This window comes from Panthera leo, chromosome D1 (assembly GCF_018350215.1).
Source record: "Panthera leo isolate Ple1 chromosome D1, P.leo_Ple1_pat1.1, whole genome shotgun sequence".
NCBI classification, from domain to species: domain Eukaryota; kingdom Metazoa; phylum Chordata; class Mammalia; order Carnivora; family Felidae; genus Panthera; species Panthera leo.
Genome location: NC_056688.1, coordinates 24,326,925 through 24,341,675, shown reverse-complemented (window position 1 = coordinate 24,341,675; position 14,751 = coordinate 24,326,925). Strand labels below are relative to the sequence as shown.

At 43.9% G+C, this 14,751-nt stretch overlaps 1 long non-coding RNA gene across 1 annotated transcript; it reads left to right on the top strand.

Moving 5' to 3' along the window:
- Window positions 1-8,375: 8,375 nt before the first annotated feature.
- On the top strand, window positions 8,376-11,726 carry LOC122200741. Its single transcript, XR_006193921.1, has 3 exons — window positions 8,376-8,599; window positions 10,756-10,874; window positions 11,526-11,726. It is a non-coding gene; the product is annotated as an uncharacterized LOC122200741 (long non-coding RNA).
- The last annotated feature ends 3,025 nt before the right edge of the window (window positions 11,727-14,751 follow it).

Here is a 14,751-nt window from a genome sequence, read left to right as displayed (position 1 = left end):
ACGAGGGAGAGTCTGAGACTTATACTTGGGTCAATGATGACACAAGAAGTAGGCTTGAGGAGGGGAGGGCAAACCCCAGGAAAAAGTCCACTGTTATAGTCCAGGTCAGAATTTATGAGTCTGTTAAGCAACCGATTCTTGATTTTGGCTCAGGTGTTGGTCTTGGTGGTCCGTGAGATCAAGCCCCGTGCTGGGCTCTACGCTAATATAGCATGAACCCTGCTTGGGATCCTCTCTCTCCTCTATCTCTGCCCCTCTCTCTCTCTCTCTCTCTCTCACAGACATACACACAAAATAAATAAAATTTTTAAAAAATTAAAATCATAAAGTTTCATGAGGTCAGGGGTCTTTGTTTGCTTGGCATATAATAGGAGCATATTAAATACTTCTTGGAATGAAAAGAAAGGGAAAAAGTACAAAACGGCCCCATGATTCCTTGCCTCGGTAGCTAGAAGGATGCTTTACAGAGCATTATAGAGGAAAGGCAGGTGAACAAGTTTGGACAGCAAGCTGACCAGCTGTTTTCTGTTTCCTCTAAATAAAAGTAGGCTTCAGTACAATTGTAGAAGATTGACATTCCAGATTTTCCACATCAAATGCGGTCAAGTATTTGTGTGTGTTGCTAAACAGAACAGAGAGAAAGGGACTGTGGCCAGAGCCCTTTTGTGGTTCAGATGTTTGGCTGTCTGATGGAGAGGGGGCTTTTTGACATGTCTGAAGAAAGAAAAGGATACGGTAGTTGAGCTTCCGGTCCAGCCCATCCTCCCAGGGCTGAGCCCCCACTGCTCAGCCGCTCTGCAAAGGAGATAATGCTTCCCATCAGCCCTCAGGTGCCCCACACTGAGAATGCACGTCAAGGCCCAGAGCCTTGTTGGCAGGGCTGATGAGCTGGGCTTTGTCTGTCTCTGTGTCTTAGGCTCTTCTCTGCACCGCCCCGGTTAGCAGCTTCGGAAATGTGGAACACGTTGTAATCCTTAACTCCACTGTTTTGAGACGTCCCTGCAATGGCTATAATAATCATCTTACAAACAACCTAGAACAAGCTCTAATTGCTTCTAATGTTGTATTACGGCTGGGATATGGGGAGAGCAGAGACATGCTGACTGTCACAACCCTGCTCTGATTATATGGTACCTCAGGGAGCATTTTTATGGAAGAAAAGGCAACAAGCCTATTGTTCTTCCTTCTTTTGTGGGGGGAGTTGGCTCAGTGGAGCCCTCCCCGCACCCAGGCAGCAAAAGAGAGAGGATCCTGAGCCGGCAGAGGAACCCAAAGCTTCTGGTGCCCTGTGAACAATAAGAATAATTTGATGTACAGACAAAGGAGCAGGGATGTATTCTTACTTCCCTTAACTACTGCTGGTGATGGTGCTTATGAGCCAGCAACTTTTACCATCGAAAAAGTCCTCAAGTGCTAATGACTTCCTGAGACAAGGCACCAACCCAAGGCAGTGAGATGTTCTGAATCAATGAGGGAATCAATGAATGGGTAAGTGGATCACTGGCGGAGCCAACTCTTACTGAGATCCTAAAAAATACCAGGGTTTCACACAAATTACTGCATCAGTCCCTTTCAATAACTCTCTCAGGAAGGTTCTAAATCGCCTCCTTTCAATAGATGAGGAAACTGGAGCTCAGGAAAGTTAGGTGGGGCAGTCCAAGAATCACAAAAAAAAAAAAAAAAAAACTCACAAGTGAGAGAATCAGGACTCAAGTATCCAGCCCCGTGTTGTTCCTGTATACATGACCTTCCTACATCCTCTGGTTTGGGGAGATTGGTTCTAATTTGGTTCAGATGGTCATCGCTGGTACAGTCATGTGACTGACCCTCAGTTTACCCTCACAACTCTCTTCTGTCTCCACAGAGTCTGGCGCTGCAGTCTGAGCCTCTGTTCTAGAGCCGCCTTCCCCCCTCATAGAGCACCTTACCTCCGAAGTCTTCAAATCTTTCGAAAAGCTTTCCCAATTATTATTTTATCTCATATTGACAACATCCCTGTGTGGGTCAAGAAGGCAGGTGCCCTGATTTCCCATTTTCTGGTCAAGTGGACTGAAACCTCCCACTGGAGGCATACAGCAAGTTGCTGAAAGAATCAGGACTTGCACCCAACTGCTTGACTACTGGGGTTAATGCTCTCCACCAGTCTGGATCCAGCCCAACCCAACCCCAGCTTCAGTTTGTCAGACTATCAGAGCAAACAGGATGGGCTGTGGCTTTGTTTAGGGAAGTGGAGACAGAAGGGGGTGGGGGATTCTGGCAAAGCAGGGCATGGATGCCAGTTAGATTCTTTACATCCTGAAGTGTTCCTGCCATAGACAACTTTCTAATCCCTGAACAAATAAAATACAAATCCTAAAGATTTATTGAAAAATCCTACCTCCAGGGGCACCTGGATGACTCAGTCGGTTAAGCGTCCAACTCAGTTTGGGCTCAGGTCATGATCGCAGTGTCGTGGGATTGAGCCCCACATTGGGCTCCGCCTACAGCATAGAGCCTGGTTGAGATTCTCTCTCTCTTTCCTTCTGCCCTTCTTTTCTGCCTGTGCTCTCTCTCTTTCTCTAAAAAAAAAAAAAAGAAAGAAAGAAAGAAAATGAAATAAGTAAATAAATAAAATGAAAAACATTTTTTAAATCCTACTTCTAAAGATAAAATTTATACCACCAGAGTCCTGCCCCCTGCTTACCTGTGTTTGAGATAAATGTGAGAGGTTAACCTTGTGGGCAGGTAATAGCTTATCTTTCATTGCTTCCCATCCAGAAGATCTCCATAGGGACCATCTCCCCACCAGGATTCACGTCCTCTGGGACAGCGTGGGTGCCTGAAGCTGCATCTACATATCTTGAGTTTGCTCTCGCCTGCCCAAGGGCTGGATTCCCCAGCCCTGGCAGATGTACACCGAGGTCCTCCTGCTCCTTTCTGTCTAGAAGCTGTCTCATAAAGGCAGAGCAGTAATCATTTATTCTGCTATTCACACAACATTAGCTACGTTCCAAGCACTCTGCAGACCTTAACCCCTTCAGGCCCCTTGCCAAACAAGTTGGAGAGCACAGGAAGAATTCATTAAACCAACATTCCGTTGAATGAGTCACCCGAGATGCCCCACGGTTTACAATCTGATACACTGAAGAGTGAAATTTGCCTGCCTTTAGTATTTTGACAGGATGGAACTAACCTTGAGAGCCAGTGAAAAATACCTAGCTCTAGACACACATCCATTCATTTATTCCGTAAATATTTATTGTCTGCCTACTATGTGCCAGGCACAGATTTGTTGAAGGTTGGTACAGGGGTTGACTATCTAGTAAGACAGACTGCCACAATTTCCTCTTATAATTTATTACCCACCTATTTGAGCCTTTAAAGTCCTGGTAAGGCCCAGAGAAAGTCTGGAAATCAGATTGATAAGGCAAACGCCATACTCGGAGCAAAGACTGTATCTGTAACTGACATGCAAAATCTCTGCCTTGCCGCCCCAAAAAAAGAAGAAAAGAAAAAAGAAAAGAAAGAAAAGAAAAGAAAAGAAAAGAAAAGAAAAGAAAAGAAAAACACCCAAAAAACAAAAACAAAAAACAAAAGAAAAAAAAAACCCACCCAAAACAAAACCCACAAAACATAAGTAAATAAATATAAATGAGAACAAACAACAACAAATCCACCTCGCCCAGATCAGTTGACACTTCCCACAATGCACTGCAAAGTCAATTTGTGTAGACATGCACAGAAGGGCTCTTTTCATTTGCCACGGTGGATCGCAGCAAACCCCGTGTTTCGTTCATGTAATTAAGCCAACGTGTCAAAACAATTACCTCATATAGACAGCGACTGGCAACACACTTTTTCTTTTTTTTCTTTTCGTAAAATTTCCTTTGAGCGGAGTGATCAAGAAGGTTGCTTGCCAAATATGGGGGACCTTGTTTCAATTTGGCTATTTCTGAAAAAAGGTCACCACGCGGCTCCAAGCATGGGGGACCTCAGTGTCCGCAGGTCTGTCCCCTGACGGTGAGAAGCGGTGTCAGTCACGTGTGTGATGCCAGGTGTATGAGCTACAGGAGAGCGATTTGGCAAACGATCTAGGACAGTGTAGGAAACAATTCTTTTATAAATGAATACATGCTGTTGGTGGCTGGAATGTTAAGCCATCTTGTGAGAGTACTGAGTTAAAATAATAATAATAATAATAATAATAATAATAATAATTAAAAAAAAAAAAAAAAGCTGCCGAGGCAGGTGGAGGCATTTTGACACCGAAGCTTCGAGGACTGGCTACAACAATCTATTACCATAGGAAGCATCCTCCACGCTAGTGTTGGTTGGTTATAAATCACTCCTCTCCTTTCCTTTCTCCCGCAGTTAATATATTTCCTTTCAGTGAATATTATTCGCTGTGCATTACCAGCAATGTTCAGCTGTTAACATTTGTGTCTGTAGTTAGCATTTTTATTCAGCTAATATTTTCATTCAGTAACACTCACCAAGCGTCAACTCTATTCGCATCATATTTGTGAGGAATGTTTTCTTCCATTAGCGTTTGTTTCTCCCTTTAAGAGTTTTATTTGCTAGGTATTTTTATCCTGTAAAGACTGTCAGCTTCAGCTAGCGTTACAAGAAATTCTGATCATTTACTGCAAAGAGCTCTGAGTTAGTGGGTGCTTCCCCAGACGAACCATCTATCTGGGTCTCCGTCTTTTGCCTCTTGAAAATGGGGATAAGAAAAGGATTGTAAACGAAGGTGAGCCAAATGCAGGACATCGCTTCAGTGGCCGAATTAATGTGTAACTCCAGGGGCGCCCGGGGGGCTCAGTGGGTTGAGCATCCGACTTTGGCTCAGGTCATGATCTCACAGCTCGTGGGTTCCAGCCCGGCGTCGGGCTCTGTGCAGACAGCTCGGAGCCTGGAACCTGCTTCGGATTCTGTGTCTCCCTCTCTCTCTCTCTGCTCCTAACTCACTCGCATTCTGTCTCTCTCTCAAAAATAAACATTTTTTAAAAACTAAAAAAATAATAATAATAAAGTATAACTCCGGATTATTTCAATAAAGGAAAGAAAGAACGTGGAGTCCCAGAGAAATAAATGCCATTTGGCTTGTTTTATAAGGAGAAAGAATATAATTACAAAGGCACTCGACAGAGAATTGGCTGCCTTTAGAAATGGCCAGTTTTTGTTTTTTTTTTTCACCAAGGCATTAGAGAAGCTGTCAAACTTTCTGCCGCTGCCCTCTCCCACCCCACCCCCCAAGTGGTAGATTCAGTAAGTCTGGGCTGGGGTTTGAAAATTTGCATTCGTAACAAATTTTTGGTTGACGCTGCTACTGCTGCTCGGGGGAACCATACCTGAGAAGCACTGACTTGAAGTGTGGGGTAACGGTCTGGCCGAGATGCAGCCTGATAGAAGATTCCCCCCCAGCCCTTGTCTTCCTCCCGTGATATTTTCTGGGTTCTTTCCTTCAGGGGTACTTTGTCCTTTCAATGCCTCCGCTCTCTAAAGCGAGAATCCCCAAACTGCTGGCATGGAGGACCATGCCAGACAATGGAGAAGGAGGGACCTAGGTCTGCAAGGTCCATAAAGTCTCAAGTGCGGGCGGGATGCAGCACCACTTATGTAAAAGGAAGGAATTTCAGTTTCTTTTATGCCCGGGGCAAATACAGTGATGGGTTTTGGTTTGTTTTGTTTTTTTCTTTAATACTTGTTGGGGCACCTGGGTAGCTCAGATGGTTAAGCATCAGGAGTCTCAATTTCAGCTCAGGTCATGATCTCTCAGTTCATGGGTTCGAGCCCGGTGTTGGGCTCTGCACCGAGAGTGCGGAGCCTGCCTGGGATTCTCTGTCTCCCTCTCTCTCTCTCTCTGTCCCTCTCCCGCTCACTCTCTCTCTCTCTCTTTCTCTCTCAAAAATAAATAAATAAACATTAAAAAAATAATAAATAATTAAATGCTTGTAGCCATGTAAATTCTACAACCAAGTAAATAGACATGGTCCTTATCCTTAATGCCTAATGCATTTCTCCATGTCATTACACACACACACACACACACACACACACACACACACAAAAAGATAATAATAAAGCTCATCGCATCTCTGGCCCCACCCCTAATGCCATCTTACTACTGCCGGCATTCCGTAAGCCCTTCTTTAAAATCTCTGATCATTGGAGATGTTCCAGCTACAACTGGATGTCTTATTGTGAGCTTTGTTTCTCAGATTACACGAGAGACGGTTTCTGTGACCTTTCCAATTTTAAGTTATCTGCCTCCATACCAGGACAAAAACTCAGAATATCATAGAGGTGACTACTGGGCTTGGAGAAGTCAAAATTACTTCAGAATACTTTATGATATGGCAGCTTTCGCATTCAGCTCCACTCTGTGGTTTGTGTTTCCCCCACCCACTCATTGGAGACTGGTCCTGGGGCTACTCGGCGAGAAGTGATCCCCAAAGCCAAGCTGGGATCCCACCAAGACCAATCCATTGGAAATATGGCGGTACCAGATGAGGGTAGAGAAAAGCCCGTCTCAGATGAGGGCTGAGAGAGGGCTCAGGCTGAATCCAAGGACTAAAAAAAAGATGAGAAGCCGAGCTGTGGACCAGCTACCTTTCTAAAGGGTGCATTCCGGCATTATGGCAAGTATAATTACGGAGCTGACCCCGGGCTTGAGATGACATTAGAAAGCTGTCAGCCTCTAATTAGATTCTGGCAGACTCTGCTTGGATTTGGCTTGCCAAGAGAAGCGCCCCACCCCCCACCTGTGTCCCCCACCTCCAATTCCATCCCCTATCAAGTGAAGGCAATGTACACCCATTACAATTCTGTAGAGCTCCAAGAGAATGGTCGCCCCTCCCCCAATGTAGAAACCCAGGGTGCTGATATCCTCTTTTCTTCTGAGCACCTGCTGCCCAAAAGAGGACTGTGATGACCATCCAGGAAAAGCGGCGAGGCTTGTCTTCATGCCAGCCCCATGCCTGTCCTCCTGAGACACTTGCTGGGGTGTAATAAAACTGCTGTGATCCTTCAGGCACAGCATCCCTTGGGTTTTTCCTTCGTGTTCTATTTTGCATTTCTCAGTTGGTTGACATCACTCAGCTGTCAAAATCATTTCCTTGCGACTGTTCGGGAATCTGGATATGAAGCTTCTAGGTTTGTCAATTCTGTTCATCAGAAAAGAGCATATCTACTGCAGAGACCAGGAAAAGCGTGGGTTCCAGCCAGAACTTAGCAGGGAGGGAGACTGGCAAAATGGTTCTGAGGACAGCCACATGAGCCTGGGAAGATTTCCTTCTATTCAGACTGATACAGATCCTCAGATTTCATAGAATTTATTGGAGGAAAGTGGGGAGCAAAACTGTGTGCCTGAGATGAGATGACGCCCCACTCGTGATAAAGGCAGTCATTTTGGGTCATTAGGTGCAGACATTCCTCGGTCTAATTCTTGCACATCTGGTAGATTTAAGGCATTCGTTCTGATGTGCCGGGAAAAGCATGCTTTGTGCACAAGTGCCATCGTGATTTAGTTCTCGGGGCTGATTCTGACTCTATCACTTATTAGTTGTGTGATTCTGAGCAAGTTATACAATCTCACTGTGCCTTGCTTTTCTCATCTGTAAAAGGGAGAAAATAATACCTAACACCAGGAAGGTCACAATGATAAAATCACTGTATGTCTGCCAGGAACACGAGAAAAACTGTTGAATTCCTTCTGCACATCCTCTGCCTCTTCATTCATAGAGAAGGAATTCACCCCCAATACGTATCCTTCCAAACCACTGCCTTCCCGCCCCATGAGAATGCGTAATGCGTGTCTGTATCTATTATGGATGCATTTGGCTACAAATAACAGAGACTCTGAGTTCTTAGGAAATAGGGCTTTAATGTTATCACACAATAATCTGGATGAGGGCTTGGTTGGCATTGGTTCAGTAGCAGTACGGGTCAGGGCAGCTATCCCTGATTTCCTTGATCTGGTCCATGGCCACATCATTGTGAACAGACTCTGTCTCGAGTCTGTCCTTCATGGAGCAAGACGGTTGATGCATCTTCGCATACGGCAGAGGCACTGAACCAATACAAAACCACAGCTGGTAGCTGTGCCCGTTCTTTAAGCAGGAGAACTTAAAGTCTTCCCAGAAATCCCAGAAAACTTTGACTTGCAACTTCCAGGTCAGAACTATGGTAAAGGACTATGGCACCGCAAGCTGCAAAGGAGTCAGCGGAAAATTTGTATTTAATTTTCCCTGTCTCTATACTGGAGGAGGTGGGGGGTGGGGTGGGGGGCGAGGAGGGTAGGGATGCAGTGTCAACAAATGAGCAGGGTCTGTCACAATGCCCCACAGCAGTAACAGTCACATTTCTTTTTGGGATTTGCATTTAGCATAGCTAAATACAGAGACACAAGTACAGGCGACTGGGCAGCTTCCTGGAATCTGGCTGTAGTCAACATGTTTATTGGTCGTGCAAGGAGCAGCTACAGCCAAGAGTAGAGATTAATAATATTATGCAGGAAGAGTCATCTGCTTTGGAACTTCCTCCCATGGGAGGGTGACTTCAACAGTAACAGCCAACCTTATTGCGTTTTGACTACATTCAAGTCACTGTGCTTAGTGCTGTAAGTATGTTGTTTTACTTAATTTCCCAAAACTAGGAGATGAGTATAGGTACCCACCCAAAGGAATGTAAAATGGAACCTTGGCGAGTAGAAGAATGAGAGACAACCCAGAGCATGTATTAGAGAGATCTGTAGGAATGTTCATCAGAGGATCCAGGCTTTCAGTTACACAAAATGAATGGGCCCTAGGGAGTTAATATTCAGCATGGTGTCTACACCAAACAACACTGGATTGGATATTGGCGATTTCCTAAGAAGATGAATCTTAAGTGCTCTCGCAGAAGAAAAAGGATGGATGGATGGGAGGAAGGAAGGAAGCAAGGGAGGAAGGAAAGACAGGCAGTAAGTATGGGAGGTGAGGGATATGTTAATTAGCTTGATTGTGGTAATCACTTCACAATGAATACGGATATCAAAACATGAATTTGTACATCATGAATACATAAAATTCGTATGTGTCAGTTATACCTTCAAAGGGCTAAACCAAAATAATATTTTAAATAAACCCTGTTTTATACATAAACGGAGAAAGAAGGCAGGGTATATTGACATAAATAATTAAGTGTTGGGGAACAGGGGCCATTAGGGTAGGGCCATTAGGAACTTGAAGTTAGACAGACCTGGGTTATCATTTCAATTGTGTCGCGTAGTTCTAGGGGCAAGCCACGTATTACTTATCCCCTCTGAACTTCTGTATCCTCATCAATAGAATGGGAATAATAGTAATGCCTATGCCATAAGGTTTCTGTGACAAAATAAGGTAATAAGAGTGAACATTTACATAACACATTTTATGGGCCATGTTCTAAGTACGACACACACGTGCACACTGTATACACGTGTACACACATCCTTTCTGTGGGGTATTCTTTTTTTTAATGTTTACTTATTTATTTTGAGAGAGAAAGAGAGAGCAGGGGAGGGGCAGAGAGAAAGGGAGAGAGAGAGAGTACTGAGTGGGCTCCATGCTGTCAGCACAAAGCGTGACGTAGGGCTCAATCCCTACGTGAACCATGAGATCATGACCTGAACCGAAGTGGGACCGCTCACAGACTGAGCCACCCAGGTGCCCCTCTGTGGAGTATTCTTATCCCTAGTTTACAGAGGAGAAAACTGGCATATAGACTGTAATGCCAGGCTGTAATGGCTCTTCTCATGAGCACATCTCATGCTCTGCAACCACTATACCGATGCTGACGCCATAATACCGAATCTTTGCAAAGGCTGCTTGTTACACATTGGCCCACACAGCACTCATCTTGTGCTGTCATTATTTTTTTTCTCTTAATTTCATCCGTCATTTTATTTTCTTCAAGAGATCCTTGGATAATACTTTGAGACCAGTGATTCTCCTTCAGAGATGATTTTGCACCCTGCCCCCACAGTGAAGTGGGGGAAGATATTTGGAAAAGTCTGGAGACATTTGGGAAAGGGGGACACAAGCTGGCAGCATCTAGTGAGTGGAGATCAGAGAGGCCGCCAAACATCTTGCAATGCACAAGACATTTCCCCACAACAAAAATGCCGCAGACCCAAAATGTCGACAGCGCTGAGGCTCGTAAACTTCGCTATAAACTAAGAACTACTTCTTGATGGTTATCAAGATGACGGCCTTAGAAAGTAACCAGTACAAGACTAGGTAGAATAGCCTGGAAGAAACAGAACACAAATACACCAGATAGAGGCTATTCTCTTAGTCTGAGCTGAGGGTGGAACCAATGAAAGGAATTGGAAATTTATCAATCCCCTCTGTGAAACTTATACTTTATGGTACAAGTTCATGCCTAAATCAAATGTGCAGTAAAATGTATCTTGTCCTCGGGCCCTAGGGATGGCCCATACAATCTCACAAAATCTTTTTGTGTGTGTTCATAAAGCTCTAGGTAGTTTTAAAGGTGATACCCCAAAATGGGTTGACCTTACCTGACCCTTAGAATACAGATTTTGGTGCCCAAACAGGACAAACCGCATAAACAGTATTGCTCATAGAACCTCCTTTAGCAAGGCGCTTTCAGTCTGGGTTTTCCACATACTACACAGGACTTCCAGTGATCCCAACAAAATAGGTAGGGTGGGTTGCTAAAAACTGTTTGGGAGAGCTTGGATCCCTCTTTCCCTGACTTTGCCTTGACCTCTAGTATTTGATTCAACCTCAGTGATAACAACCACGACCATAACAACTGTCAACATTGATGGGATGCTTACTACCTAGTGAACACTGTGATAAAGGCTTTCCATGAGACAGCTTATTGAATCTTTACAACAAATCTAGGAGGTAAGTACCACTATCATGCTTGTTCTACATGTGGGCAAACTGAAGCAGAGACGTTAAAAACTCATCATGATCACATTTATACTGAGAGTTGGAGCCTTGATGTGAATTTGTGTGATCAAATTCCAGAATTCCTGTTGTTAGGCCTCCCTCTGGGCCTCTATACTGTCTACTTCATTGGGCATGGCATGGAAATTCATGGAGATACTTGCCCCTTTCTACACCAATAACAAAAGCCCTTAAAGATGGGATCCAAATCAGCCATGAGACCCATTAACAGTATTCTGTCTAGCAGGAACACGTGACTAAACATGAACCCTCTTGGCCTCATTTCCCTCTGTAATGAACCAGTGAGTCTGTCTCACCCTCGTTGAACTTTTGACATTTTTAACCTGTACTACCTTTTGTGGGACTGAATTGCACAAGCTCACCTCCTACCACACACTAAATATTTTTGACTACCAAATTGCCTCTTCCTGGCTCCAGAGGGGGCCCCTTGTTCTTCTACAGTAAAGCCTTGCCAACAGTTCCCACAGTTCCCATAAACCTATTTCTGTACCCTTTGTGTATAACAAGTGTCTTCTCATTGTCAATCTTTCTACCTCCTTGATCACTGAAGTGGCCCTTCTCTGATTATATTCCATTCCATTACAGAAAATGCCCAAAGACCCAGAGGAAATATGGAGCACTCAGCCACTGCATCCTAGACATCAACTGTCTTTACTTAATCAAATCTGCCTCTTTTCAGGATGTTTTGCTAACACCTGGAATAGGGATGCTTGAAGACAGAAGCACTTGGAAAAACTGCCTGTGCTCCTATATCCATTCCTGTAATAATTAAATAGAAGAAAGAGACGGAAGATTGTCTGCACTTGACTGTTAGCCCCGTATACCTGATGTAATCTAACAGCCACAACTCCAGAAAATGGATAATGTTCAGTTCACCTAGGAGATTTAAAAAAATGGAGATTCAGAAAGATGAGGTGACTGACCCAAGGATACCCAGTTAAGATTGGTTCAGGGTTTAAGCTGGGCCCATGGTATTCCTGCTAAACAACATTGGCTCTGCCATGACCATTGAGGATTGTGATGGTTTTTTTTATGGGTCAACTGGACTGGACCAAGGATGCCCACATGGCTGGTTAAACTTTATTTTGGGGTGTGTCTGTGAGGCTGTTCCTAGAAGAGATCAGCATTGAAATTGAGGGACTAAGTAAAGCAGCTGGCCCTCCCATTGTGGGTAGGCATCATACATTCCACTGAGGGACTTAATAGAAGAAAAAGATTGAGGAGGACTGAATCACCCTCTGCCTGACTGTTGAGCTAGATCATTGATCTTCTTTTGCCCTCGGTGTTCCTTGTTCTCAGATCTTCAGCCTTGAACTGGAATCTACGCCACTAGCTCTCCATCTCCCAGGCCTTTAAGCTACACCACTGGCTTTTCTGGATCTCTAGCTTGCAGATGGCAGATGGAGGGAATTTTTAGCCTTCATAATTTTGTGAGCCAACACCTTATAATAAATCTCTTTCTAGATATATATCTATAGGAAGATAGATAGATACCTAGAAATCTCTTTTTGATAGAGTATAGATATACATATAGATATGGCTATGGATATGCTATGGCTATGGCTATGGCTATGGCTATGGATATGGATGTGGATACAGACCTTCTATTGGTTCTGTTTCTCTGTATGTCCTAGTACAAGGATCATAAAACCATAAACAGGACACATATATTTCTATTTCTATTCTGTGTTAAAGGATTAGAACATCAAAGATGATTGGAAGGGATTGTATCCCATTTGCACAATCAAGAGCTTGGGTTATCCCCCAAGCCCCACCCTCTTCCACCCATTCATCAGTGGGTCTCATGTATGTGGCCTCCTTCAGAGTAGAATGTTACATGACTGAGACCTTTTAAGATACCATAGTCAAGCTTTCCTTGATTAAGTGAAATTGCAAACAGGGGGCAGCAGACAGACACCTAGAGGAAATGAAGAAGATCCTGAGAGGTGATGAAGTTCAGAGAATTAGTTGTTAATGGCAAAGTGTTTGCCAACGATGACCACTATCTTTATCATGTCCCCATTTGGGACGTAAGTGTTTGTACCATAACTACTCTCAGCAGAAGCCTCTTCCCTTTTTTGTTGCATTTGTTAGATAGCAATCATAACCAGTTACGTATTGGACACTATTCTTATAGCTTTACCTACATTAACTCATTTACTCCTGAAGCAAGCGTATAGCATAGGTATTATTACTATTACTATTTCACAAATGAGGAAAATGGACTACAGAGAGGTTAAGTAGCTTTCTGAGACCACTCACTTGCAGAGCTGGAATTTGAAATGGGCAATTTGGCTTGCAGAGTCTGTGCTCTCAACTATGACAAAATAGTGCCTAACTGCCCCCCCTACCCCCCGCCCCCCTGCCCAAGTTAATGTAGAATGGAGGTATTGCCTGTCTCACTAGTCCCATGATCAGGACTGGGAACTGAGACAGGGAAACATAGAGATTCAGGGAAATATATGGATGTCTGTGGTCAGCTCTGGATCCTGGTAACTGGGATTCTACCTGGTTTTTCATACCTAAACCCTCCCCCATCCCCTTACCCCATACCTGGTGTCTGGCAATAAAGGCTATTGCCTTTTTGCTTTTTTGGCACCTTACCCGATTTTGTGTTATCATAGCCTCACTAATTCCATTGTCCTTGTAGGTCTTGATTTATTTCAATATCCTTTTCGGGTGACTGATTTCCTCCCCTAAACCAGAGGCTGGGGGCTGGAGAGGTAGAGTAGAGTTGTGGCTGATAACAGATTCTTGCCCACCCTGATTTCTGAATACCGTCCATTCCAGGATTTCCTTATCGTTGCTCTCAGGCACATTCTTAACCAGTCTTTGGTCTGGCAACTTAGATCTGTGCTGAGCTTGTCACCTGTGACCTGGGCTGGAAGAAAGCTCTGCTCCAGCCTCATATTAGGACACAGTGCTCTGTGTGCCGAACCGACCTTCCGCCCCCAGCAGCTGTCTCACCAAGTGAGCAGATCTGGCTTTAGGTCTCCAAACATCTGCTAACTATTCCTTTAACTAGACCAATCTCAGCCATGTCCTGAGGTTAGGTAGAATAAAAGAATTCAGCACCCAAAGTAGTGAGAAGGGGAAGCATACTTTTTGGAGGCTTCAAAGAAGAACTGGTTTCTGTTATGGATGTAGGATATTCTGCTGACTTTTCCCCATGTGTTGAAGTCCTCTTTCAGAGTATATTTTTATTTCTACGCCTATAGCGTTCATGTGCATTAGGAACACTTTTGCCTTTAGAAATAACTTTACTTTTGGAGGCTGAAAGGCCCAGGTGTGGGCATAGAAGACATAACATGGAGATCACACTGTTAAACTGACCCTAAACTCAAGGGGGAATTAATTAATTATGATCATGATAACTATTTAAGGTAGTTGTTATTGTTGTTGTCGTATCCTGAAGAAAGATCAAGATTTAGAGCCGTCTCATACTACCCTTCACCAACTTTGAGAGCTCATCTTTTATTAGCTGACACTAGACCCCCTACAATTTCTATTCATTGGTCCTAGATCTGCTGACTAAAATCACACAGAACAAATACATGGCTAAGTCTCCGTGACAAGTCCTCAAGTACTTGAATATAAATCTCTGATACACTTAGCATGATCTTCCCCCCCCCCACCCTTCTCAAATAAGCATTTCTTCTTTCTTACCACATTCCAGTCATTAATGTCACCCAGTTAAAACCTCAGGGTTGACTATGAAATGGTATCTTTTGTCTTGTGAAAAAAAAAATCCCCATTGATTTTGTTTTTTCCCATGCTTGTGAGCTGACATAATGAGGCCAGCAGACTAGAG